Genomic DNA, 24,627 nt, shown 5'->3' on the forward strand with positions numbered 1-24,627 from the left:
CAGTGGGGTTTTCCAGGTCCTGGGAGGTGATCAGGTTTCTCAGGTATTTATAACATTTGGGAGGGATTTGCTGTGAGGAAGGTCTGGGCAGCTGAGGATCCAGCACAGCAACTCGTGCAGCTCATGCTGCTCTTTCCCTGGGTCTTTGCCCACGGGCACACGTTGCAGTAGAAAAAATGAACTCTGACTGGAGAGTTTAAGATGTTGGGTTTGGTTCTCAGGTCATTGGAGACAGGGACTCAGAACCAGCACCGGTTCCTCTGGAACCAGACACATTTTTTACAGTTAAGCCATACTCACTTTGGCCTCTTTCACTTTGCAGGATCCTCCTTGGGTCCAACAAACAGGAAACAATGTCAGAAAGAAAAGGGGTACTGCTCACTCCTGAACTGCTCTTTCCCCTATGGCATCGCAGGAAAATGTTCCAGGTTTTACTTCTGCTGCAAAAGGTAAGTTTTGGAATTACAAAAGCTGCTGTCATGGCAGAAGGTGTTTAAGGGTCCATTAGCAGCAAATGGCTCAGTGCCCTTCATGTCCTAGGCAGAGCTGAGGGGAGGGAAGGGAAGGTGATTGGAAGTGCCCCAAGAGGGGCTGCAGCAGCCCCAGGTCAGCCAGGGCCTCCCCACTCTCCTCCAGCCCCAGGGGCGTCATTCAGGCTCTGCAGAGGACTTGCCCAAGACTCCAAAGAGTGAAACACTCCCTGTCCTTGGGCAGCACTGAGGACATGATCCAGGTTTGCTGCATCTGCACGCACTCGGAGCCAGGGCTGCCAGCACTGAGATAGCCCAGGTCCAACCTGTCTGCACCAAGGACTGCAGCTCACCTCCCCGAGCCTGAGTCTGCTGCAGCACCCACTGGGCATTGCAGGGCAGGGGGAGAGGGTGGCAGGACAAGTTACAGCAGCTGATGGGCTGGTTTTGTTTCTTTCAACAGAATCTGGGGTTGAGACCCTGAAATTCCCAAGCAGGACATTCCCTCGCTTCTGGCTCCTGGACCCATCTCCTGATGTCCCCTCCCGTCCCTGCCTGTGCCGTGCCCAGCTGCGGTGACAGCAGCAGTGGCAGCTGCTCCTGCTGGGCGCTGCTGGGCTGGAGCCCTCTGCTGCCAGCGCCGGTGTCTCTGGGGCAGGGGCTGCTTTTCGCGGCTTGAATAAAGACTTGGAGCACGTTGGCATTGCAGGGCTGGGCCGTGTGTGCGTGTGCTGCTGCCGGAGGGGTGCTGTGCCTGCTGCCTCTGGGGGTGGTACTGGCTTGGTGGCAGCACAAGGCCCTGGGGATGGTGCTGGCGGTGAGCAGCGTGTGTCCCTGGGGATGCTGCTGCCTGGCCGTGTTTGGGGATGCTGAGCCTGGCAGTGCCTGCTGGGCCAGGCTGTGTGGGGTGCCTGTGCTGGAGCTGCCCTGCACACGCTCCCTCTGGGGGAGCAGGAACTTTGTCCCGGTGTTTATAGGCCCAGATATCGTTCTTTTCTCAGGACCAAACTCCCATGCCAGAAAGACACGGGCTAGGAACTGTGGAGATAGGGGCAAAACCTCATCCCTAAAATAGCCACACCTTGGTTACAAGGTCCCAGCTCCTGTCCCAGCTGCAAAACCTGCGGCAGGAACCATTCCTTAAAGGGATGGCAGTGAAGAACCTCAGGGAGCATGGCACAGCCACCAGGAGAACTCACATGTGACTCATGAGATTGATAGGGATAAAATAAATACCTGAACCAAAAGCTTTGCTTTGTCTTCTCTCCTCTGCATTATGTCTGTATGGAACACTCGGTAGCCACAGCACAGCTTCCCTGTAGCATCACTTAAATCCTCCCTGTGTCCGTGCATTCAATTCATTATTATCTTACCTGCTGCTCCCTGCAGCATCAGGAGGAGGGCACAGAGGACGGGCTGGAGCCACCCGTAGCCCAAAAGTTCCTTTTCCTGATTCTCCCCCTGCACCAGAGAAAAGGAGGCCTTGGTTCCCTCTTCTGACACCTCTGAGAAGGATTCCCAAGCCAGGGCCTTGCGTCATCCTGCCTTGTGTAAGGACCCTGCGGTGCTGCCGTTTGCTGGACACATCCAGGGACACAGACACGCAGGGACACAGCCACACAGACCCTGCTCACTGGAAACCAGCACCACCCTGCTGCTCTGGCACAGGGTGGAACTTTTTCTGAGTCCCTTCAAGAAACACTCCCAGTAAAACCCACCCTCACTAATGTGGGCAGGTGGTGCCTCTGCTTCTGCTCAGCATGCAGAGTCCATCTCCTGCATTTTTGGGGATTGTCACCTTGTCACTGTGCCTTCACATCTCAGGGCTGTGCAGGAGAAAAGGTTGAGATGCCAGGTTCCACTGCCAAATCCCCAGCAGCTCAGCCCCTGCAGCCTGGGGGGACCAGATTGCTCTGCCAAACACCTGGAGAGGCAGCTGCCAAACTGGGCACAGGGCACAGCCCCTCCTGCCCAGCAACCACTGTCACTTCTCTCAGTGGCATGGCTGGCATCAAACACACTGGATTCACAAGCAGTGACTGCATCATCTTGTATTTCTTCACCTTGCTTGGCATTTGCAGGGGATACTGGTTTTTTGGATCACCTGGGCTACAGAACTTACCATCTATCCTGCTGTTGCTCTCACTTTACCTGAAGAGCCACGAGAGAAAACCCTGTTTATCCCCCTGACATGCCAGCTGCACAGACCTCTTGTCTAGCAAGGTGTTCTTGCAGTGTCCAAACTTGTTTTCCATATTCTGTGAGTTTTTGCCCATCCCACACCAATTGGTGATTCCATCAGAGGAGAAGAGACAAAGGATAGGAGTGAAGGAAATGGTTTCCCACTGAGAGAGTTTAAATAAGATATTGGGAAGAAATTCTTGATTCTGAGGTTGGGGAGGACCTGGCACAGGTTGTTGCTGCCCCTGGATCCCTGGAAGTGTGCAAGTGTTTCTTGTCCAGGCTGAACGGAGCTTGGAGCAACCTGGGATAGTGGAAGGTGTCCCTGCCCATGGCAGGAGGGGGGGAAAGAGAGGATCTTTAAGATCCCTTCCAACCCAAAGCAGCCCAGGATGAGTCTGTGGAGGAAGGATTCTGCTTCCCCCAGGCCTGGGCTGGTGCTGGTGGCTGCACCCAGCAGTTCCTGTGCCCATCCCAAAGATTCCCCAGCTGGCCCCACAGCCCGCTGCCGCTGTGCCGCGGGTGTCACAAGAGGTGTTGCATGGGGACAACGGTGACGATTGCAACAGCCCCAGGAGGCACCTCAGCCTCTGTCCCTGCAGCAGGGAGGGACCAGCGCCAGCCCCAGCAGCCCCACGCACATGGGGCACTCTCGGGTTGGCCCCGGGCACTTGTGCCAGCAGCAACTGGGGCCTGTCCCACCCACCAGCACTGCTATAAATCCAGCGTGGTTGGGGCACAGGGACACTCCCCCATCGGGACTCCTCACACAAGTGATTCCAGGTTGCTTTGTTACAGACCCTTTCTGCCTTGGTGTGCTCTGACCGACACCTCCATCAGGTAGGTCACTAGGTGGTCACTTCCAGGCCCTCAAGACACTTCCCTGCCCTCCTGCTCCTTCCTGGCTCAGTGCTGCAAAGGGATGGGCAATGTGCTGGCTGGGAATCCTGAGAATGCTCTGGAATTAGGGATAAACACTCCCAAGTGAGCTGGGAAGACTTTCCTGACCTCAGGAAGGCAGAGGGGATTGTGCAGGGTGTTTGGGCAGCCAGCTTTGGGCTGGCTGGGGGATGGAGAGCACTGGATAAGACTTCATTTAGCTTGGCCTCTCCAGGAACAAGGATTCGCCTAAATCCTTGACCCTGGCTTGGCTCTCGATGTGTCCCCTCTGCAGCCCTGAGAAGACCCAGGACAGGCATCAGCCATGAGGATCCTCTACCTGCTCTTCCCCTTGTTCCTCCTGTTGGTCCACAGTGCTGCAGGTGAGAGGGACAGAGGGGAGATGGCTGAGGTGTGAGCCTCAGCCAGTGGGGTTTTCCAGGTCCTGGGAGGTGATCAGGTTTCTCAGGTATTTATAACATTTGGGAGGGATTTGCTGTGAGGAAGGTCTGGGCAGCTGAGGATCCAGCACAGCAACTCGTGCAGCTCATGCTGCTCTTTCCCTGGGTCTTTGCCCACGGGCACACGTTGCAGTAGAAAAAATGAACTCTGACTGGAGAGTTTAAGATGTTGGGTTTGGTTCTCAGGTCATTGGAGACAGGGACTCAGAACCAGCACCGGTTCCTCTGGAACCAGACACATTTTTTACAGTTAAGCCATACTCACTTTGGCCTCTTTCACTTTGCAGGATCCTCCTTGGGTCCAACAAACAGGAAACAATGTCAGAAAGAAAAGGGGTACTGCTCACTCCTGAACTGCTCTTTCCCCTATGGCATCGCAGGAAAATGTTCCAGGTTTTACTTCTGCTGCAAAAGGTAAGTTTTGGAATTACAAAAGCTGCTGTCATGGCAGAAGGTGTTTAAGGGTCCATTAGCAGCAAATGGCTCAGTGCCCTTCATGTCCTAGGCAGAGCTGAGGGGAGGGAAGGGAAGGTGATTGGAAGTGCCCCAAGAGGGGCTGCAGCAGCCCCAGGTCAGCCAGGGCCTCCCCACTCTCCTCCAGCCCCAGGGGCGTCATTCAGGCTCTGCAGAGGACTTGCCCAAGACTCCAAAGAGTGAAACACTCCCTGTCCTTGGGCAGCACTGAGGACATGATCCAGGTTTGCTGCATCTGCACACACTCAGAGCCAGGGCTGCCAGCACTGAGATAGCCCAGGTCCAACCTGTCTGCACCAAGGACTGCAGCTCACCTCCCCGAGCCTGAGTCTGCTGCAGCACACACTGGGCATTGCAGGGCAGGGGGAGAGGGTGGCAGGACAACTTACAGCAGCTGATGGGCTGGTTTTGTTTCTTTCAACAGAATCTGGGGTTGAGACCCTGAAATTCCCAAGCAGGACATTCCCTTGCTTCTGGCTCCTGGACCCATCTCCTGATGTCCCCTCCCGTCCCTGCCTGTGCCGTGCCCAGCTGCGGTGACAGCAGCAGTGGCAGCTGCTCCTGCTGGGCGCTGCTGGGCTGGAGCCCTCTGCTGCCAGCGCCGGTGTCTCTGGGGCAGGGGCTGCTTTTCGCGGCTTGAATAAAGACTTGGAGCACGTTGGCATTGCAGGGCTGGGCCGTGTGTGCGTGTGCTGCTGCCGGAGGGGTGCTGTGCCTGCTGCCTCTGGGGGTGGCACTGGCTTGGTGGCAGCACAAGGCCCTGGGGATGGTGCTGGCGGTGAGCAGCGTGTGTGTCCCTGGGGATGCTGCTGCCTGGCCGTGTTTGGGGATGCTGAGCCTGGCAGTGCCTGCTGGGCCAGGCTGTGTGGGGTGCTTGGGGTGGAGCTGCCCTGAACACACTCCCTCTGGGGGAACAGGAACATTGTCCCGGTGTTTATAGGCCCAGATATCATTCTTTTCTCAGGACCCAACTCCCATGCCAGAAAGACACGGGCTAGGAACTGTGGAGATAGGGGCAAAACCTCATCCCTAAAATAGTCACACCTTGGTCACAAGGTCCCAGCTCCAGTCCCAGCGGCAAAACCTGCAGCAGGAACCATTCCTTAAAGGGATGGCAGTGAGGAACCTCAGGGAGCATGGCACAGCCACCAGGAGAACTCACATGTGACTCATGAGATTGATAGGGATAAAATAAATACCTGAACCAAAAGCTTTGCTTTGTCTTCTCTCCTCTGCATTATGTCTGTATGGAACACTCAGTAGCCACAGCACAGCTTCCCTGTAGCATCACTTAAATCCTCCCTGTGTCCGTGCATTCAATTCATTATTATCTTACCTGCTGCTCCCTGCAGCATCAGGAGGAGAGCACAGAGGACAGGCTGGAGCCACCAGTAGCCCAAAAGTTCCTTTTCCTGATTCTCCCCCTGCACCAGAGAAAAGGAGGCCTTGGTTCCCTCTTCTGACACCTCTGAGAAGGATTCCCAAGCCAGGGCCTTGCGTCATCCTGCCTTGTGTAAGGACCCTGCGGTGCTGCCGTTTGCTGGACACACCAGGGACACAGACACGCAGGGACACAGCCACACAGACCCTGCTCACTGGAAACCAGCACCACCCTGCTGCTCTGGCACAGGGTGGAACTTTTTCTGAGTCCCTTCAAGAAACACTCCCAGTAAAACCCACCCTCACTAATGTGGGCAGGTGGTGCCTCTGCTTCTGCTCAGCATGCAGAGTCCATCTCCTGCATTATGGGGGATTGTCACCTTGTCACTGTGCCTTCACATCTCAGGGCTGTGCAGGAGAAAAGGTTGAGATGCCAGGTTCCACTGCCAAATCCCCAGCAGCTCAGCCCCGCAGCCTGGGGGGACCAGATTGCTCTGCCAAACACCTGGAGAGGCAGCTGCCAAACTGGGCACAGGGCACAGCCCCTCCTGCCCAGCAAGCACTGTCACTTCTCCCAGTGGCATGGCTGGCATCAAACACACTGGATTCACAAGCAGTGACTGCATCATCTTGTATTTCTTCACCTTGCTTGGCATTTGCAGGGGATACTGGTTTTTTGGATCACCTGGGCTACAGAACTTACCATCTATCCTGCTGTTGCTCTCACTTTACCTGAAGAGCCACGAGAGAAAACCCTGTTTATCCCCCTGACATGCCAGCTGCACAGACCTCTTGTCTAGCAAGGTGTTCTTGCAGTGTCCAAACTTGTTTTCCATATTCTGTGAGTTTTTGCCCATCCCACACCAATTGGTGATTCCATCAGAGGAGAAGAGACAAAGGATAGGAGTGAAGGAAATGGTTTCCCACTGAGAGAGTTTAAATAAGATATTGGGAAGAAATTCTTGATTCTGAGGTTGGGGAGGACCTGGCACAGGTTGTTGCTGCCCCTGGATCCCTGGAAGTGTGCAAGTGTTTCTTGTCCAGGCTGAACGGAGCTTGGAGCAACCTGGGATAGTGGAAGGTGTCCCTGCCCATGGCAGGAGGGGGGGAAAGAGAGGATCTTTAAGATCCCTTCCAACCCAAAGCAGCCCAGGATGAGTCTGTGGAGGAAGGATTCTGCTTCCCCCAGGCCTGGGCTGGTGCTGGTGGCTGCACCCAGCAGTTCCTGTGCCCATCCCAAAGATTCCCCAGCTGGCCCCACAGCCCGCTGCCGCTGTGCCGCGGGTGTCACAAGAGGTGTTGCATGGGGACAACGGTGACGATTGCAACAGCCCCAGGAGGCACCTCAGCCTCTGTCCCTGCAGCAGGGAGGGACCAGCGCCAGCCCCAGCAGCCCCACGCACATGGGGCACTCTCGGGTTGGCCCCGGGCACTTGTGCCAGCAGCAACTGGGGCCTGTCCCACCCACCAGCACTGCTATAAATCCAGCGTGGTTGGGGCACAGGGACACTCCCCCATCGGGACTCCTCACACAAGTGATTCCAGGTTGCTTTGTTACAGACCCTTTCTGCCTTGGTGTGCTCTGACCGACACCTCCATCAGGTAGGTCACTAGGTGGTCACTTCCAGGCCCTCAAGACACTTCCCTGCCCTCCTGCTCCTTCCTGGCTCAGTGCTGCAAAGGGATGGGCAATGTGCTGGCTGGGAATCCTGAGAATGCTCTGGAATTAGGGATAAACACTCCCAAGTGAGCTGGGAAGACTTTCCTGACCTCAGGAAGGCAGAGGGGATTGTGCAGGGTGTTTGGGCAGCCAGCTTTGGGCTGGCTGGGGGATGGAGAGCACTGGATAAGACTTCATTTAGCTTGGCCTCTCCAGGAACAAGGATTCGCCTAAATCCTTGACCCTGGCTTGGCTCTCGATGTGTCCCCTCTGCAGCCCTGAGAAGACCCAGGACAGGCATCAGCCATGAGGATCCTCTACCTGCTCTTCCCCTTGTTCCTCCTGTTGGTCCACAGTGCTGCAGGTGAGAGGGACAGAGGGGAGATGGCTGAGGTGTGAGCCTCAGCCAGTGGGGTTTTCCAGGTCCTGGGAGGTGATCAGGTTTCTCAGGTATTTATAACATTTGGGAGGGATTTGCTGTGAGGAAGGTCTGGGCAGCTGAGGATCCAGCACAGCAACTCGTGCAGCTCATGCTGCTCTTTCCCTGGGTCTTTGCCCACGGGCACACGTTGCAGTAGAAAAAATGAACTCTGACTGGAGAGTTTAAGATGTTGGGTTTGGTTCTCAGGTCATTGGAGACAGGGACTCAGAACCAGCACCGGTTCCTCTGGAACCAGACACATTTTTTACAGTTAAGCCATACTCACTTTGGCCTCTTTCACTTTGCAGGATCCTCCTTGGGTCCAACAAACAGGAAACAATGTCAGAAAGAAAAGGGGTACTGCTCACTCCTGAACTGCTCTTTCCCCTATGGCATCGCAGGAAAATGTTCCAGGTTTTACTTCTGCTGCAAAAGGTAAGTTTTGGAATTACAAAAGCTGCTGTCATGGCAGAAGGTGTTTAAGGGTCCATTAGCAGCAAATGGCTCAGTGCCCTTCATGTCCTAGGCAGAGCTGAGGGGAGGGAAGGGAAGGTGATTGGAAGTGCCCCAAGAGGGGCTGCAGCAGCCCCAGGTCAGCCAGGGCCTCCCCACTCTCCTCCAGCCCCAGGGGCGTCATTCAGGCTCTGCAGAGGACTTGCCCAAGACTCCAAAGAGTGAAACACTCCCTGTCCTTGGGCAGCACTGAGGACATGATCCAGGTTTGCTGCATCTGCACACACTCAGAGCCAGGGCTGCCAGCACTGAGATAGCCCAGGTCCAACCTGTCTGCACCAAGGACTGCAGCTCACCTCCCCGAGCCTGAGTCTGCTGCAGCACACACTGGGCATTGCAGGGCAGGGGGAGAGGGTGGCAGGACAACTTACAGCAGCTGATGGGCTGGTTTTGTTTCTTTCAACAGAATCTGGGGTTGAGACCCTGAAATTCCCAAGCAGGACATTCCCTTGCTTCTGGCTCCTGGACCCATCTCCTGATGTCCCCTCCCGTCCCTGCCTGTGCCGTGCCCAGCTGCGGTGACAGCAGCAGTGGCAGCTGCTCCTGCTGGGCGCTGCTGGGCTGGAGCCCTCTGCTGCCAGCGCCGGTGTCTCTGGGGCAGGGGCTGCTTTTCGCGGCTTGAATAAAGACTTGGAGCACGTTGGCATTGCAGGGCTGGGCCGTGTGTGCGTGTGCTGCTGCCGGAGGGGTGCTGTGCCTGCTGCCTCTGGGGGTGGCACTGGCTTGGTGGCAGCACAAGGCCCTGGGGATGGTGCTGGCGGTGAGCAGCGTGTGTGTCCCTGGGGATGCTGCTGCCTGGCCGTGTTTGGGGATGCTGAGCCTGGCAGTGCCTGCTGGGCCAGGCTGTGTGGGGTGCTTGGGGTGGAGCTGCCCTGAACACACTCCCTCTGGGGGAACAGGAACATTGTCCCGGTGTTTATAGGCCCAGATATCATTCTTTTCTCAGGACCCAACTCCCATGCCAGAAAGACACGGGCTAGGAACTGTGGAGATAGGGGCAAAACCTCATCCCTAAAATAGTCACACCTTGGTCACAAGGTCCCAGCTCCAGTCCCAGCGGCAAAACCTGCAGCAGGAACCATTCCTTAAAGGGATGGCAGTGAGGAACCTCAGGGAGCATGGCACAGCCACCAGGAGAACTCACATGTGACTCATGAGATTGATAGGGATAAAATAAATACCTGAACCAAAAGCTTTGCTTTGTCTTCTCTCCTCTGCATTATGTCTGTATGGAACACTCAGTAGCCACAGCACAGCTTCCCTGTAGCATCACTTAAATCCTCCCTGTGTCCGTGCATTCAATTCATTATTATCTTACCTGCTGCTCCCTGCAGCATCAGGAGGAGAGCACAGAGGACAGGCTGGAGCCACCAGTAGCCCAAAAGTTCCTTTTCCTGATTCTCCCCCTGCACCAGAGAAAAGGAGGCCTTGGTTCCCTCTTCTGACACCTCTGAGAAGGATTCCCAAGCCAGGGCCTTGCGTCATCCTGCCTTGTGTAAGGACCCTGCGGTGCTGCCGTTTGCTGGACACACCAGGGACACAGACACGCAGGGACACAGCCACACAGACCCTGCTCACTGGAAACCAGCACCACCCTGCTGCTCTGGCACAGGGTGGAACTTTTTCTGAGTCCCTTCAAGAAACACTCCCAGTAAAACCCACCCTCACTAATGTGGGCAGGTGGTGCCTCTGCTTCTGCTCAGCATGCAGAGTCCATCTCCTGCATTATGGGGGATTGTCACCTTGTCACTGTGCCTTCACATCTCAGGGCTGTGCAGGAGAAAAGGTTGAGATGCCAGGTTCCACTGCCAAATCCCCAGCAGCTCAGCCCCGCAGCCTGGGGGGACCAGATTGCTCTGCCAAACACCTGGAGAGGCAGCTGCCAAACTGGGCACAGGGCACAGCCCCTCCTGCCCAGCAAGCACTGTCACTTCTCCCAGTGGCATGGCTGGCATCAAACACACTGGATTCACAAGCAGTGACTGCATCATCTTGTATTTCTTCACCTTGCTTGGCATTTGCAGGGGATACTGGTTTTTTGGATCACCTGGGCTACAGAACTTACCATCTATCCTGCTGTTGCTCTCACTTTACCTGAAGAGCCACGAGAGAAAACCCTGTTTATCCCCCTGACATGCCAGCTGCACAGACCTCTTGTCTAGCAAGGTGTTCTTGCAGTGTCCAAACTTGTTTTCCATATTCTGTGAGTTTTTGCCCATCCCACACCAATTGGTGATTCCATCAGAGGAGAAGAGACAAAGGATAGGAGTGAAGGAAATGGTTTCCCACTGAGAGAGTTTAAATAAGATATTGGGAAGAAATTCTTGATTCTGAGGTTGGGGAGGACCTGGCACAGGTTGTTGCTGCCCCTGGATCCCTGGAAGTGTGCAAGTGTTTCTTGTCCAGGCTGAACGGAGCTTGGAGCAACCTGGGATAGTGGAAGGTGTCCCTGCCCATGGCAGGAGGGGGGGAAAGAGAGGATCTTTAAGATCCCTTCCAACCCAAAGCAGCCCAGGATGAGTCTGTGGAGGAAGGATTCTGCTTCCCCCAGGCCTGGGCTGGTGCTGGTGGCTGCACCCAGCAGTTCCTGTGCCCATCCCAAAGATTCCCCAGCTGGCCCCACAGCCCGGTGCCGCTGTGCCGCGGGTGTCACAAGAGGTGTTGCATGGGGACAACGGTGACGATTGCAACAGCCCCAGGAGGCACCTCAGCCTCTGTCCCTGCAGCAGGGAGGGACCAGCGCCAGCCCCAGCAGCCCCACGCACATGGGGCACTCTCGGGTTGGCCCCGGGCACTTGTGCCAGCAGCAACTGGGGCCTGTCCCACCCACCAGCACTGCTATAAATCCAGCATGGTTGGGGCAAAGCAGCATTCCCTGACCCCAGGGGCATCTGGACACAGCCATTCCTGTTGGGGTTGCTGCTGCCTGAGCACCCACATCTTTGCCAGGGAGGTGAGTGTGGGCTCTCTTTCTGGAATCCTGCCTGCTCAGCATCTCAGCTCAAAGCCTGGCACAGCAGAGTCTCCTAAAGGACAAACTGCTGGAAGTATCCAGGTGGAAAATTAGGCCCTCAGAGATTCCTGGGAAAGAGGGTGAAAGTCCTCACGTGAGTCTGAGAGTCCCAAACCTGTGGAAGGTTGACCTGAGTCTTCCTAAGCCCAGGAGAGACTGGAACAGTGCCTTGATGCTGCAGGAGGGAGACGAGATCATTGTTGGGAGAATGGGGACTTTCCCTGGCAAAATAGGGAGACACTTTTCCCAAAGCAGCACCGAGATTTCCCATCCTTTCAAGCTTTCAGCAATTCCAAAGGCTGATTTCTGCTTCCATTTCTGGGCACCAAGACACTTGCCTGGCCTCTGGCTGCTTGCTGGGTCGGTGCTGCCCAGGGCAGGGGCAGCAAGTGTGGGGCTGGGGAATGTCTTTGCTGGGAATCCTGGGAATGCTCTGGGGCTGGGGATGGGCACTGCCAGGCTGAGCTGGCAGGACTCTGCTGAGCTCAGGGAAGCAGCGGGGATTGGTCCAGGGCTTTTGGGACATGTGTTGGATTCATGAAGCCTGAGGGAGTAACAGTCCTTTAGCTCCATAACTTTCAATGGCAGCTTTTCCTCCGCAATTCCAAACTTCTCTGTCCATTGTTTTGTTTGAATTGGCAACCCTTGGCCCCATGTTAGAACTGCCATCAGTTCTCTGGGGAAGGGCTTTGGAAAGCCTTCAAGGCAGTTAAAGGAAAAGGATCAGCTGAGGCAATCGATTTCCAAGAGACTGAGACATGAAACGCCCCCAAAGCTTGGTGTGCAGCACACACCTAAGGAAAGCTTTTAACTGAACAGCAGAGGAATCATCATCTGCTGTGGCTGGAAGCAGCCCCTCTGCAGTGTGGTGAACCACAGAGCCCAGGCTCCTGCCCCACCTGGGGTCCTGCATGTCCCCATTGCCTTGGTGTCCCCTCTGCAGCCCTGTGAAGAGCCGCGAGAGGCAGCAGCCATGAAGATCCTGTTCCTGCTCTTCCCCCTGATCCTCCTGCTGGTGCAGGGTGCTGCAGGTGAGAATGGAGGTGGGGAAATGGGGAAAGTGTGAGCCCCCAGCAGCAGGGGAATTCAGTGTCCCTGGAAGAGAGTGTGTTTGTGGGAGTGATGAGACGATAACAGGGCATTGAGGTCAAAGGTGTTTCTCCAGTGATCTTCCAACTGGTCACAGATTTGGGGTGGAGAAATCCCATGCAGACAGAATCCCACCTCCATCTGTGTGTCACTAATGGGTTTGGTTTCAGGCTCCAAGCCTGCACCCAGCTGTTCCTGTTTGGGAGTCTCTGGATGATCTCTTGCCCTGCACAGGGATGGCAGAGAGCCCCAGGGCTGTTGGGATGGAGGGCGTTGCCTGGGGCACAAAGGTGTCCCTTCTCATCCAGTGGTTCATCCACTGAGTGTCCCAAAACCTCATCAGCCCAAGGGATGATCCCTGCAAGGGCTGCACAAGGACTTTGCATCAGAGGTCACACAAATCATGGCACAGGCAGGGCAGGGACATGGGATGTGAGGAGTCGCTGCCTGCCAGCGGGACTGCAAGCACACCCTGCTCTGCCAGACTGTTGCTGTAATTGCTCTGTGTGCTTTTGTCCATGGAAACAGGAGGTTCAGCTGCATGCAGGCGCCGAGGGGGACACTGCACCTATGGGGGTTGCCCCTACCCTGGAAAACCTATTGGAAGTTGTTCATCACTAAGGGTGTGCTGCAAAGGGTAAGGACAAGATTCCTGCTTGAAGAAAGATTTTCATCCTTTTTCCCTAGAGGGGTCTGTCACTGATTTCTTTCTAGCAAAGACGTGATAAAATCTCTCCTGCTTTTATAATTAAACTAAGAGGCCCGAAAGAGAAGGGAAAAGCCCTTGGGGATTTGGAGCTGTCCTGAATCAGGCTGCAGCAGCCCCAGGACAACCAGGGCCTCCCAACTCAACCAAGACACCAAAGGGTGAAACATTTGCTGTCCTTGGGCAGCACTGAGGACATGATCCAGGTTTGCTGCATCTGCACACACTCAGAGCCAGGGCTGCCAGCACTGAGATAGCCCAGGTCCAACCTGTCTGCACCAAGGACTGCAGCTCACCTCCCCGAGCCTGAGTCTGCTGCAGCACCCACTGGGCATTGCAGGGCAGGGGGAGAGGGGGGCAGGACAAGTTACAGCAGCTGATGGGCTGGTTTTGTTTCTTTCGACAGATTCTGGGGTTGAAATTCCCAAGCAGGACATTCTCTTGCTTCTGGCTCCTGGACCCATCTCCTGATGTCCCCTCCCGTCCCTGCCTGTGCCGTGCCCAGCTGCGGTGACAGCAGCAGTGGCAGCTGCTCCTGCTGGGCGCTGCTGGGCTGGAGCCCTCTGCTGCCAGCGCCGGTGTCTCTGGGGCAGGGGCTGCTTTTCGCGGCTTGAATAAAGACTTGGAGCACGTTGGCATTGCAGGGCTGGGCCGTGTGTGCGTGTGCTGCTGCCGGAGGGGTGCTGTGCCTGCTGCCTCTGGGGGTGGCACTGACTGGGTGGCAGCACAAGGCCCTGGGGATGGTGCTGGCGGTGAGCAGCGTGTGTGTCCCTGGGGATGCTGCTGCCTGGCCGTGTTTGGGGATGCTGAGCCTGGCAGTGCCTGCTGGGCCAGGCTGTGTGGGGTGCCTGTGCTGGAGCTGCCCTGCACACGCTCCCTCTGGGGGAGCAGGAACTTTGTCCCGGTGTTTATAGGCCCAGATATCATTCTTTTCTCAGGACCCAACTCCCATGCCAGAAAGACACGGGCTAGGAACTGTGGAGATAGGGGCAAAACCTCATCCCTAAAATAGTCACACCTTGGTCACAAGGTCCCAGCTCCAGTCCCAGCGGCAAAACCTGCAGCAGGAACCATTCCTTAAAGGGATGGCAGTGAGGAACCTTAGGGAGCATGGCACAGCCACCAGGAGAACTCACATGTGACTCATGAGATTGATAGGGATAAAATAAACACCTGAACCAAAAGCTTTGCTTTGTCTTCTCTCCTCTGCATTATGTCTGTATGGAACACTCAGTAGCCACAGCACAGCTTCCCTGTAGCATCACTTAAATCCTCCCTGTGTCCGTGCATTCAATTCATTATTATCTTACCTGCTGCTCCCTGCAGCATCAGGAGGAGGGCACAGAGGACAGGCTGGAGCCACCAGTAGCCCAAAAGTTCCTTTTCCTGATTCTCCCCCTGCACCAGAGAAAAGGAGGCCTTGGTTCCCTCTTCTGACACCTCTGAGAAGGATTCCCAAGCCAGGGCCTTGCGTCATCCTGCCTTGTGTAAGGACCCTGCGGTGCTGCCGTTTGCTGGACACATCCAGGGACACAGACACGCAGGGACACAGCCACACAGACCCTGCTCACTGGAAACCAGCACCACCCTGCTGCTCTGGCACAGGGTGGAACTTTTTCTGAGTCCCTTCAAGAAACACTCCCAGTAAAACCCACCCTCACTAATGTGGGCAGGTGGTGCCTCTGCTTCTGCTCAGCATGCAGAGTCCATCTCCTGCATTTTTGGGGATTGTCACCTTGTCACTGTGCCTTCACATCTCAGGGCTGTGCAGGAGGAAAGGTTGAGATGCCACGTTCCACTGCCAAATCCCCAGCAGCTCAGCCCCTGCAGCCTGGGGGGACCAGATTGCTCTGCCAAACACCTGGAGAGGCAGCTGCCAAACTGGGCACAGGGCACAGCCCCTCCTGCCCAGCAACCACTGTCACTTCTCTCAGTGGCATGGCTGGCATCAAACACACTGGATTCACAAGCAGTGACTGTATCATCTTGTATTTCTTCACCTTGCTTGGCATTTGCAGGGGATACTGGTTTTTTGGATCACCTGGGCTACAGAACTTACCATCTATCCTGCTGTTGCTCTCACTTTACCTGAAGAGCCACGAGAGAAAACCCTGTTTATCCCCCTGACATGCCAGCTGCACAGACCTCTTGTCTAGCAAGGTGTTCTTGCAGTGTCCAAACTTGTTTTCCATATTCTGTGAGTTTTTGCCCATCCCACACCAATTGGTGATTCCATCAGAGGAGAAGAGACAAAGGATAGGAGTGAAGGAAATGGTTTCCCACTGAGAGAGTTTAAATAAGATATTGGGAAGAAATTCTTGATTCTGAGGTTGGGGAGGACCTGGCACAGGTTGTTGCTGCCCCTGGATCCCTGGAAGTGTGCAAGTGTTTCTTGTCCAGGCTGAATGGAGCTTGGAGCAACCTGGGATAGTGGAAGGTGTCCCTGCTCATGGCAGGAGGGGGGGAAAGAGAGGATCTTTAAGATCCCTTCCAACCCAAAGCAGCCCAGGATGAGTCTGTGGAGGAAGGATTCTGCTTCCCCCAGGCCTGGGCTGGTGCTGGTGGCTGCACCCAGCAGTTCCTGTGCCCATCCCAAAGATTCCCCAGCTGGCCCCACAGCCCGCTGCCGCTGTGCCGCGGGTGTCACAAGAGGTGTTGCATGGGGACAACGGTGACGATTGCAACAGCCCCAGGAGGCACCTCAGCCTCTGCCCCTGCAGCAGGGAGGGACCAGCGCCAGCCCCAGCAGCCCCACGCACATGGGGCACTCTCGGGTTGGCCCCGGGCACTTGTGCCAGCAGCAACTGGGGCCTGTCCCACCCACCAGCACTGCTATAAATCCAGCGTGGTTGGGGCAAAGCAGCATTCCCTGACCCCAGGGGCATCTGGACACAGCCATTCCTGTTGGGGTTGCTGCTGCCTGAGCACCCACATCTTTGCCAGGGAGGTGAGTGTGGGCTCTCTTTCTGGAATCCTGCCTGCTCAGCATCTCAGCTCAAAGCCTGGCACAGCAGAGTCTCCTAAAGGACAAACTGCTGGAAGTATCCAGGTGGAAAATTAGGCCCTCAGAGATTCCTGGGAAAGAGGGTGAAAGTCCTCACGTGAGTCTGAGAGTCCCAAACCTGTGGAAGGTTGACCTGAGTCTTCCTAAGCCCAGGAGAGACTGGAACAGTGCCTTGATGCTGCAGGAGGGAGACGAGATCATTGTTGGGAGAATGGGGACTTTCCTTGGCAAAATAGGGAGACATTTTTCCCACAGCAGCACCGAGATTTCCCACCCTTTCAGGCTTTCAGCAATTCCAAAGGCTGATTTCTGCTTCCATTTCTGGGCACCAAGACACTTGCCTGGCCTCTGGCTGCTTGCTGGGTCGGTGCTGCCCAGGGCAGGGGCAGCAAGTGTGGGGCTGGGGAATGTCTTTGCTGGGAATCCTGGGAATGCTCTGGGGCTGGGGATGGGCACTGCCAGGCTGAGCTGGCAGGACTCTGCTGAGCTCAGGGAAGCAGCGGGGATTGGTCCAGGGCTTTTGGGACATGTGTTGGATTCATGAAGCCTGAGGGAGTAACAGTCCTTTAGCTCCATAACTTTCAATGGCAGCTTTTCCTCCGCAATTCCAAACTTCTCTGTCCATTGTTTTGTTTGAATTGGCAACCCTTGGCCCCATGTTAGAACTGCCATCAGTTCTCTGGGGAAGGGCTTTGGAAAGCCTTCAAGGCAGTTAAAGGAAAAGGATCAGCTGAGGCAATCGATTTCCAAGAGACTGAGACATGAAACGCCCCCAAAGCTTGGTGTGCAGCACACACCTAAGGAAAGCTTTTAACTGAACAGCAGAGGAATCATCATCTGCTGTGGCTGGAAGCAGCCCCTCTGCAGTGTGGTGAACCACAGAGCCCAGGCTCCTGCCCCACCTGGGGTCCTGCATGTCCCCATTGCCTTGGTGTCCCCTCTGCAGCCCTGTGAAGAGCCGCGAGAGGCAGCAGCCATGAAGATCCTGTTCCTGCTCTTCCCCCTGATCCTCCTGCTGGTGCAGGGTGCTGCAGGTGAGAATGGAGGTGGGGAAATGGGGAAAGTGTGAGCCCCCAGCAGCAGGGGAATTCAGTGTCCCTGGAAGAGAGTGTGTTTGTGGGAGTGATGAGACGATAACAGGGCATTGAGGTCAAAGGTGTTTCTCCAGTGATCTTCCAACTGGTCACAGATTTGGGGTGGAGAAATCCCATGCAGACAGAATCCCACCTCCATCTGTGTGTCACTAATGGGTTTGGTTTCAGGCTCCAAGCCTGCACCCAGCTGTTCCTGTTTGGGAGTCTCTGGATGATCTCTTGCCCTGCACAGGGATGGCAGAGAGCCCCAGGGCTGTTGGGATGGAGGGCGTTGCCTGGGGCACAAAGGTGTCCCTTCTCATCCAGTGATTCATCCACTGAGTGTCCCAAAACCTCATCAGCCCAAGGGATGATCCCTGCAAGGGCTGCACAAGGACTTTGCATCAGAGGTCACACAAATCATGGCACAGGCAGGGCAGGGACATGGGATGTGAGGAGTCGCTGCCTGCCAGCGGGACTGCAAGCACACCCTGCTCTGCCAGACTGTTGCTGTAATTGCTCTGTGTGCTTTTGTCCATGGAAACAGGAGGTTCAGCTGCATGCAGGCGCCGAGGGGGACACTGCACCTATGGGGGTTGCCCCTACCCTGGAAAACCTATTGGAAGTTGTTCATCACTAAGGGTGTGCTGCAAAGGGTAAGGACAAGATTCCTGCTTGAAGAAAGATTTTCATCCTTTTTCCCTAGAGGGGTCTGTCACTGATTTCTTTCTAGCAAAGACGTGATAAAATCTCTCCTGCTTTTATAATTAAACTAAGAGGCCCGAAAGAGAAGGGAAAAGCCCTTGGGGATTTGGAGCTGTCCTGAATGGGGCTGCAGCAGCCCCAGGACAACCAGGGCCTCCCAACTCAACCAAGACACCAAAGGGTGAAACATTTGCTGTCCTTGGGCAGCACTGAGGACATGATCCAGGTTTGCTGCATCTGCACACACTCAGAGCCAGGGCTGCCAGCACTGAGATAGCCCAGGTCCAACCTGTCTGCACCAAGGACTGCAGCTCACCTCCCCGAGCCTGAGTCTGCTGCAGCACCCACTGGGCATTGCAGGGCAGGGGGAGAGGGGGGCAGGACAAGTTACAGCAGCTGATGGGCTGGTTTTGTTTCTTTCGACAGATTCTGGGGTTGAAATTCCCAAGCAGGACATTCTCTTGCTTCTGGCTCCTGGACCCATCTCCTGATGTCCCCTCCCGTCCCTGCCTGTGCCGTGCCCAGCTGCGGTGACAGCAGCAGTGGCAGCTGCTCCTGCTGGGCGCTGCTGGGCTGGAGCCCTCTGCTGCCAGCGCCGGTGTCTCTGGGGCAGGGGCTGCTTTTCGCGGCTTGAATAAAGACTTGGAGCACGTTGGCATTGCAGGGCTGGGCCGTGTGTGCGTGTGCTGCTGCCGGAGGGGTGCTGTGCCTGCTGCCTCTGGGGGTGGCACTGACTTGGTGGCAGCACAAGGCCCTGGGGATGGTGCTGGCGGTGAGCAGCGTGTGTGTCCCTGGGGATGCTGCTGCCTGGCCGTGTTTGGGGATGCTGAGCCTGGCAGTGCCTGCTGGGCCAGGCTGTGTGGGGTGCCTGTGCTGGAGCTGCCCTGCACACGCTCCCTCTGGGGGAGCAGGAACTTTGTCCCGGTGTTTATAGGCCCAGATATCATTCTTTTCTCAGGACCCAACTCCCATGCCAGAAAGACACGGGCTAGGAACTGTGGAGATAGGGGCAAAACCTCATCCCTAAAATAGTCACACCTTGGTCACAAGGTCCCAGCTCCAGTCCCAGCGGCAAAACCTGCAGCAGGAACCATTCCTTAAAGGGATGGCAGTGAGGAACCTTAGGGAGCATGGCACAGCCACCAGGAGAACTCACATGTGACTCATGAGATTGATAGGGATAAAATAAACACCTGAACCAAAAGCTTTGCTTTGTCTTCTCTCCTCTGCATTATGTCTGTATGGAACACTCAGTAGCCACAGCACAGCTTCCCTGTAGCATCACTTAAATCCTCCCTGTGTCCGTGCATTCAATTCATTATTATCTTACCTGCTGCTCCCTGCAGCATCAGGAGGAGGGCACAGAGGACAGGCTGGAGCCACCAGTAGCCCAAAAGTTCCTTTTCCTGATTCTCCCCCTGCACCAGAGAAAAGGAGGCCTTGGTTCCCTCTTCTGACACCTCTGAGAAGGATTCCCAAGCCAGGGCCTTGCGTCATCCTGCCTTGTGTAAGGACCCTGCGGTGCTGCCGTTTGCTGGACACATCCAGGGACACAGACACGCAGGGACACAGCCACACAGACCCTGCTCACTGGAAACCAGCACCACCCTGCTGCTCTGGCACAGGGTGGAACTTTTTCTGAGTCCCTTCAAGAAACACTCCCAGTAAAACCCACCCTCACTAATGTGGGCAGGTGGTGCCTCTGCTTCTGCTCAGCATGCAGAGTCCATCTCCTGCATTTTTGGGGATTGTCACCTTGTCACTGTGCCTTCACATCTCAGGGCTGTGCAGGAGGAAAGGTTGAGATGCCACGTTCCACTGCCAAATCCCCAGCAGCTCAGCCCCTGCAGCCTGGGGGGACCAGATTGCTCTGCCAAACACCTGGAGAGGCAGCTGCCAAACTGGGCACAGGGCACAGCCCCTCCTGCCCAGCAACCACTGTCACTTCTCTCAGTGGCATGGCTGGCATCAAACACACTGGATTCACAAGCAGTGACTGTATCATCTTGTATTTCTTCACCTTGCTTGGCATTTGCAGGGGATACTGGTTTTTTGGATCACCTGGGCTACAGAACTTACCATCTATCCTGCTGTTGCTCTCACTTTACCTGAAGAGCCACGAGAGAAAACCCTGTTTATCCCCCTGACATGCCAGCTGCACAGACCTCTTGTCTAGCAAGGTGTTCTTGCAGTGTCCAAACTTGTTTTCCATATTCTGTGAGTTTTTGCCCATCCCACACCAATTGGTGATTCCATCAGAGGAGAAGAGACAAAGGATAGGAGTGAAGGAAATGGTTTCCCACTGAGAGAGTTTAAATAAGATATTGGGAAGAAATTCTTGATTCTGAGGTTGGGGAGGACCTGGCACAGGTTGTTGCTGCCCCTGGATCCCTGGAAGTGTGCAAGTGTTTCTTGTCCAGGCTGAATGGAGCTTGGAGCAACCTGGGATAGTGGAAGGTGTCCCTGCTCATGGCAGGAGGGGGGGAAAGAGAGGATCTTTAAGATCCCTTCCAACCCAAAGCAGCCCAGGATGAGTCTGTGGAGGAAGGATTCTGCTTCCCCCAGGCCTGGGCTGGTGCTGGTGGCTGCACCCAGCAGTTCCTGTGCCCATCCCAAAGATTCCCCAGCTGGCCCCACAGCCCGCTGCCGCTGTGCCGCGGGTGTCACAAGAGGTGTTGCATGGGGACAACGGTGACGATTGCAACAGCCCCAGGAGGCACCTCAGCCTCTGCCCCTGCAGCAGGGAGGGACCAGCGCCAGCCCCAGCAGCCCCACGCACATGGGGCACTCTCGGGTTGGCCCCGGGCACTTGTGCCAGCAGCAACTGGGGCCTGTCCCACCCACCAGCACTGCTATAAATCCAGCGTGGTTGGGGCAAAGCAGCATTCCCTGACCCCAGGGGCATCTGGACACAGCCATTCCTGTTGGGGTTGCTGCTGCCTGAGCACCCACATCTTTGCCAGGGAGGTGAGTGTGGGCTCTCTTTCTGGAATCCTGCCTGCTCAGCATCTCAGCTCAAAGCCCGGCACAGCAGAGTCTCCTAAAGGACAAACTGCTGGAAGTATCCAGGTGGAAAATTAGGCCCTCAGAGATTCCTGGGAAAGAGGGTGAAAGTCCTCACGTGAGTCTGAGAGTCCCAAACCTGTGGAAGGTTGACCTGAGTCTTCCTAAGCCCAGGAGAGACTGGAACAGTGCCTTGATGCTGCAGGAGGGAGACGAGATCATTGTTGGGAGAATGGGGACTTTCCCTGGCAAAATAGGGAGACATTTTTCCCACAGCAGCACCGAGATTTCCCATCCTTTCAGGCTTTCAGCAATTCCAAAGGCTGATTTCTGCTTCCATTTCTGGGCACCAAGACACTTGCCTGGCCTCTGGCTGCTTGCTGGGTCGGTGCTGCCCAGGGCAGGGGCAGCAAGTGTGGGGCTGGGGAATGTCTTTGCTGGGAATCCTGGGAATGCTCTGGGGCTGGGGATGGGCACTGCCAGGCTGAGCTGGCAGGACTCTGCTGAGCTCAGGGAAGCAGCGGGGATTGGTCCAGGGCTTTTGGGACATGTGTTGGATTCATGAAGCCTGAGGGAGTAACAGTCCTTTAGCTCCATAACTTTCAATGGCAGCTTTTCCTCCGCAATTCCAAACTTCTCTGTCCATTGTTTTGTTTGAATTGGCAACCCTTGTCCCCATGTTAGAACTGCCATCAGTTCTCTGGGGAAGGGCTTTGGAAAGCCTTCAAGGCAGTTAAAGGAAAAGGATCAGCTGAGGCCATCGATTTCCAAGAGACTGAGACATGAAACGCCCCCAAAGCTTGGTGTGCAGCACACACCTAAGGAAAGCTTTTAACTGAACAGCAGAGGAATCATCATCTGCTGTGGCTGGAAGCAGCCCCTCTGCAGTGTGGTGAACCACAGAGCCCAGGCTCCTGCCCCACCTGGGGTCCTGCATGTCCCCATTGCCTTGGTGTCCCCTCTGCAGCCCTGTGAAGAGCCGCGAGAGGCAGCAGCCATGAAGATCCTGTTCCTGCTCTTCCCCCTGATCCTCCTGCTGGTGCAGGGTGCTGCAGGTGAGAATGGAGGTGGGGAAATGGGGAAAGTGTGAGCCCCCAGCAGCAGGGGAATTCAGTGTCCCTGGAAGAGAGTGTGTTTGTGGGAGTGATGAGAAGATAACAGGGCATTGAGGTCAAAGGTGTTTCTCCAGTGATCTTCCAACTGGTCACAGATTTGGGGTGGAGAAATCCCATGCAGACAGAATCCCACCTCCATCTGTGTGTCACTAATGGGTTTGGTTTCAGGCTCCAAGCCTGCACCCAGCTGTTCCTGTTTGGGAGTCTCTGGATGATCTCTTGCCCTGCACAGGGATGGCAGAGAGCCCCAGGGCTGTTGGGATGGAGGGCGTTGCCTGGGGCACAAAGGTGTCCCTTCTCATCCAGTGGTTCATCCACTGAGTGTCCCAAAACCTCATCAGCCCAAGGGATGATCCCTGCAAGGGCTGCACAAGGACTTTCCATCAGAGGTCACACAAATCATGGCACAGGCAGGGCAGGGACATGGGGTGTGAGGAGTCGCTGCCTGCCAGCGGGACTGCAAGCACACCCTGCTCTGCCAGACTGTTGCTGTAATTGTTGAGTGTGCTTTTGTCCATGGAAACAGGAGGTTCAGCTGCATGCAGGCGCCGAGGGGGACACTGCACCTATGGGGGTTGCCCCTACCCTGGAAAACCTATTGGAAGTTGTTCATCACTAAGGGTGTGCTGCAAAGGGTAAGGACCAGATTCCTGCTTGAAGAAAGATTTTCATCCTTTTTCCCTAGAGGGGTCTGTCACTGATTTCTTTCTAGCAAAGACGTGATAAAATCTCTCCTGCTTTTATAATTAAACTAAGAGGCCCGAAAGAGAAGGGAAAAGCCCTTGGGGATTTGGAGCTGTCCTGAATCAGGCTGCAGCAGCCCCAGGACAACCAGGGCCTCCCAACTCAACCAAGACACCAAAGGGTGAAACATTTGCTGTCCTTGGGCAGCACTGGGGACATGATCCAGGTTTGCTGCATCTGCACACACTCAGAGCCAGGGCTGCCAGCACTGAGATAGCCCAGGTCCAACCTGTCTGCACCAAGGACTGCAGCTCACCTCCCCGAGCCTGAGTCTGCTGCAGCACCCACTGGGCATTGCAGGGCAGGGTGAGAGGGGGGCAGGACAAGTTACAGCAGCTGATGGGCTGGTTTTGTTTCTTTCGACAGATTCTGGGGTTGAAATTCCCAAGCAGGACATTCCCTCGCTTCTGGCTCTTGGACCCATCTCCTGATGTCCCCTCCCGTCCCTGCCTGTGCCGTGCCCAGCTGCGGTGACAGCAGCAGTGGCAGCTGCTCCTGCTGGGCGCTGCTGGGCTGGAGCCCTCTGCTGCCAGCGCCGGTGTCTCTGGGGCAGGGGCTGCTTTTCGCGGCTTGAATAAAGACTTGGAGCACGTTGGCATTGCAGGGCTGGGCCGTGTGTGCGTGTGCTGCTGCCGGAGGGGTGCTGTGCCTGCTGCCTCTGGGGGTGGCACTGGCTTGGTGGCAGCACAAGGCCCTGGGGATGGTGCTGGCGGTGAGCAGCGTGTGTGTCCCTGGGGATGCTGCTGCCTGGCCGTGTTTGGGGATGCTGAGCCTGGCAGTGCCTGCTGGGCCAGGCTGTGTGGGGTGCCTGTGCTGGAGCTGCCCTGCACACGCTCCCTCTGGGGGAACAGGAACTTTGTCCCGGTGTTTATAGGCCCAGATATCATTCTTTTCTCAGGACCCAACTCCCATGCCAGAAAGACACGGGCTAGGAACTGTGGAGATAGGGGCAAAACCTCATCCCTAAAATAGTCACACCTTGGTCACAAGGTCCCAGCTCCAGTCCCAGCGGCAAAACCTGCAGCAGGAACCATTCCTTAAAGGGATGGCAGTGAGGAACCTCAGGGAGCATGGCACAGCCACCAGGAGAACTCACATGTGACTCATGAGATTGATAGGGATAAAATAAATACCTGAACCAAAAGCTTTGCTTTGTCTTCTCTCCTCTGCATTATGTCTGTATGGAACACTCAGTAGCCACAGCACAGCTTCCCTGTAGCATCACTTAAATCCTCCCTGTGTCCGTGCATTCAATTCATTATTATCTTACCTGCTGCTCCCTGCAGCATCAGGAGGAGGGCACAGAGGACGGGCTGGAGCCACCCGTAGCCCAAAAGTTCCTTTTCCTGATTCTCCCCCTGCACCAGAGAAAAGGAGGCCTTGGTTCCCTCTTCTGACACCTCTGAGAAGGATTCCCAAGCCAGGGCCTTGCGTCATCCTGCCTTGTGTAAGGACCCTGCGGTGCTGCCGTTTGCTGGACACATCCAGGGACACAGACACGCAGGGACACAGCCACACAGACCCTGCTCACTGGAAACCAGCACCACCCTGCTGCTCTGGCACAGGGTGGAACTTTTCCTGAGTCCCTTCAAGAAACACTCCCAGTAAAACCCACCCTCACTAATGTGGGCAGGTGGTGCCTCTGCTTCTGCTCAGCATGCAGAGTCCATCTCCTGCATTATGGGGGATTGTCACCTTGTCACTGTGCCTTCACATCTCAGGGCTGTGCAGGAGAA

At 55.7% G+C, this 24,627-nt stretch overlaps 1 long non-coding RNA gene across 1 annotated transcript; it reads left to right on the plus strand.

Moving 5' to 3' along the window:
• Positions 1 to 11,304: 11,304 nt before the first annotated feature.
• LOC116442134 lies at positions 11,305 to 13,890 on the plus strand. The gene is made up of 4 exons (XR_004239413.1): positions 11,305 to 11,392; positions 12,396 to 12,483; positions 13,070 to 13,178; positions 13,654 to 13,890. It is a non-coding gene; the product is annotated as an uncharacterized LOC116442134 (long non-coding RNA).
• Positions 13,891 to 24,627: the final 10,737 nt, after the last annotated feature.

Source organism: Corvus moneduloides, chromosome 3 (genome assembly GCF_009650955.1).
Source record: "Corvus moneduloides isolate bCorMon1 chromosome 3, bCorMon1.pri, whole genome shotgun sequence".
In the NCBI taxonomy this organism is placed as follows: Eukaryota; Metazoa; Chordata; class Aves; order Passeriformes; family Corvidae; genus Corvus; species Corvus moneduloides.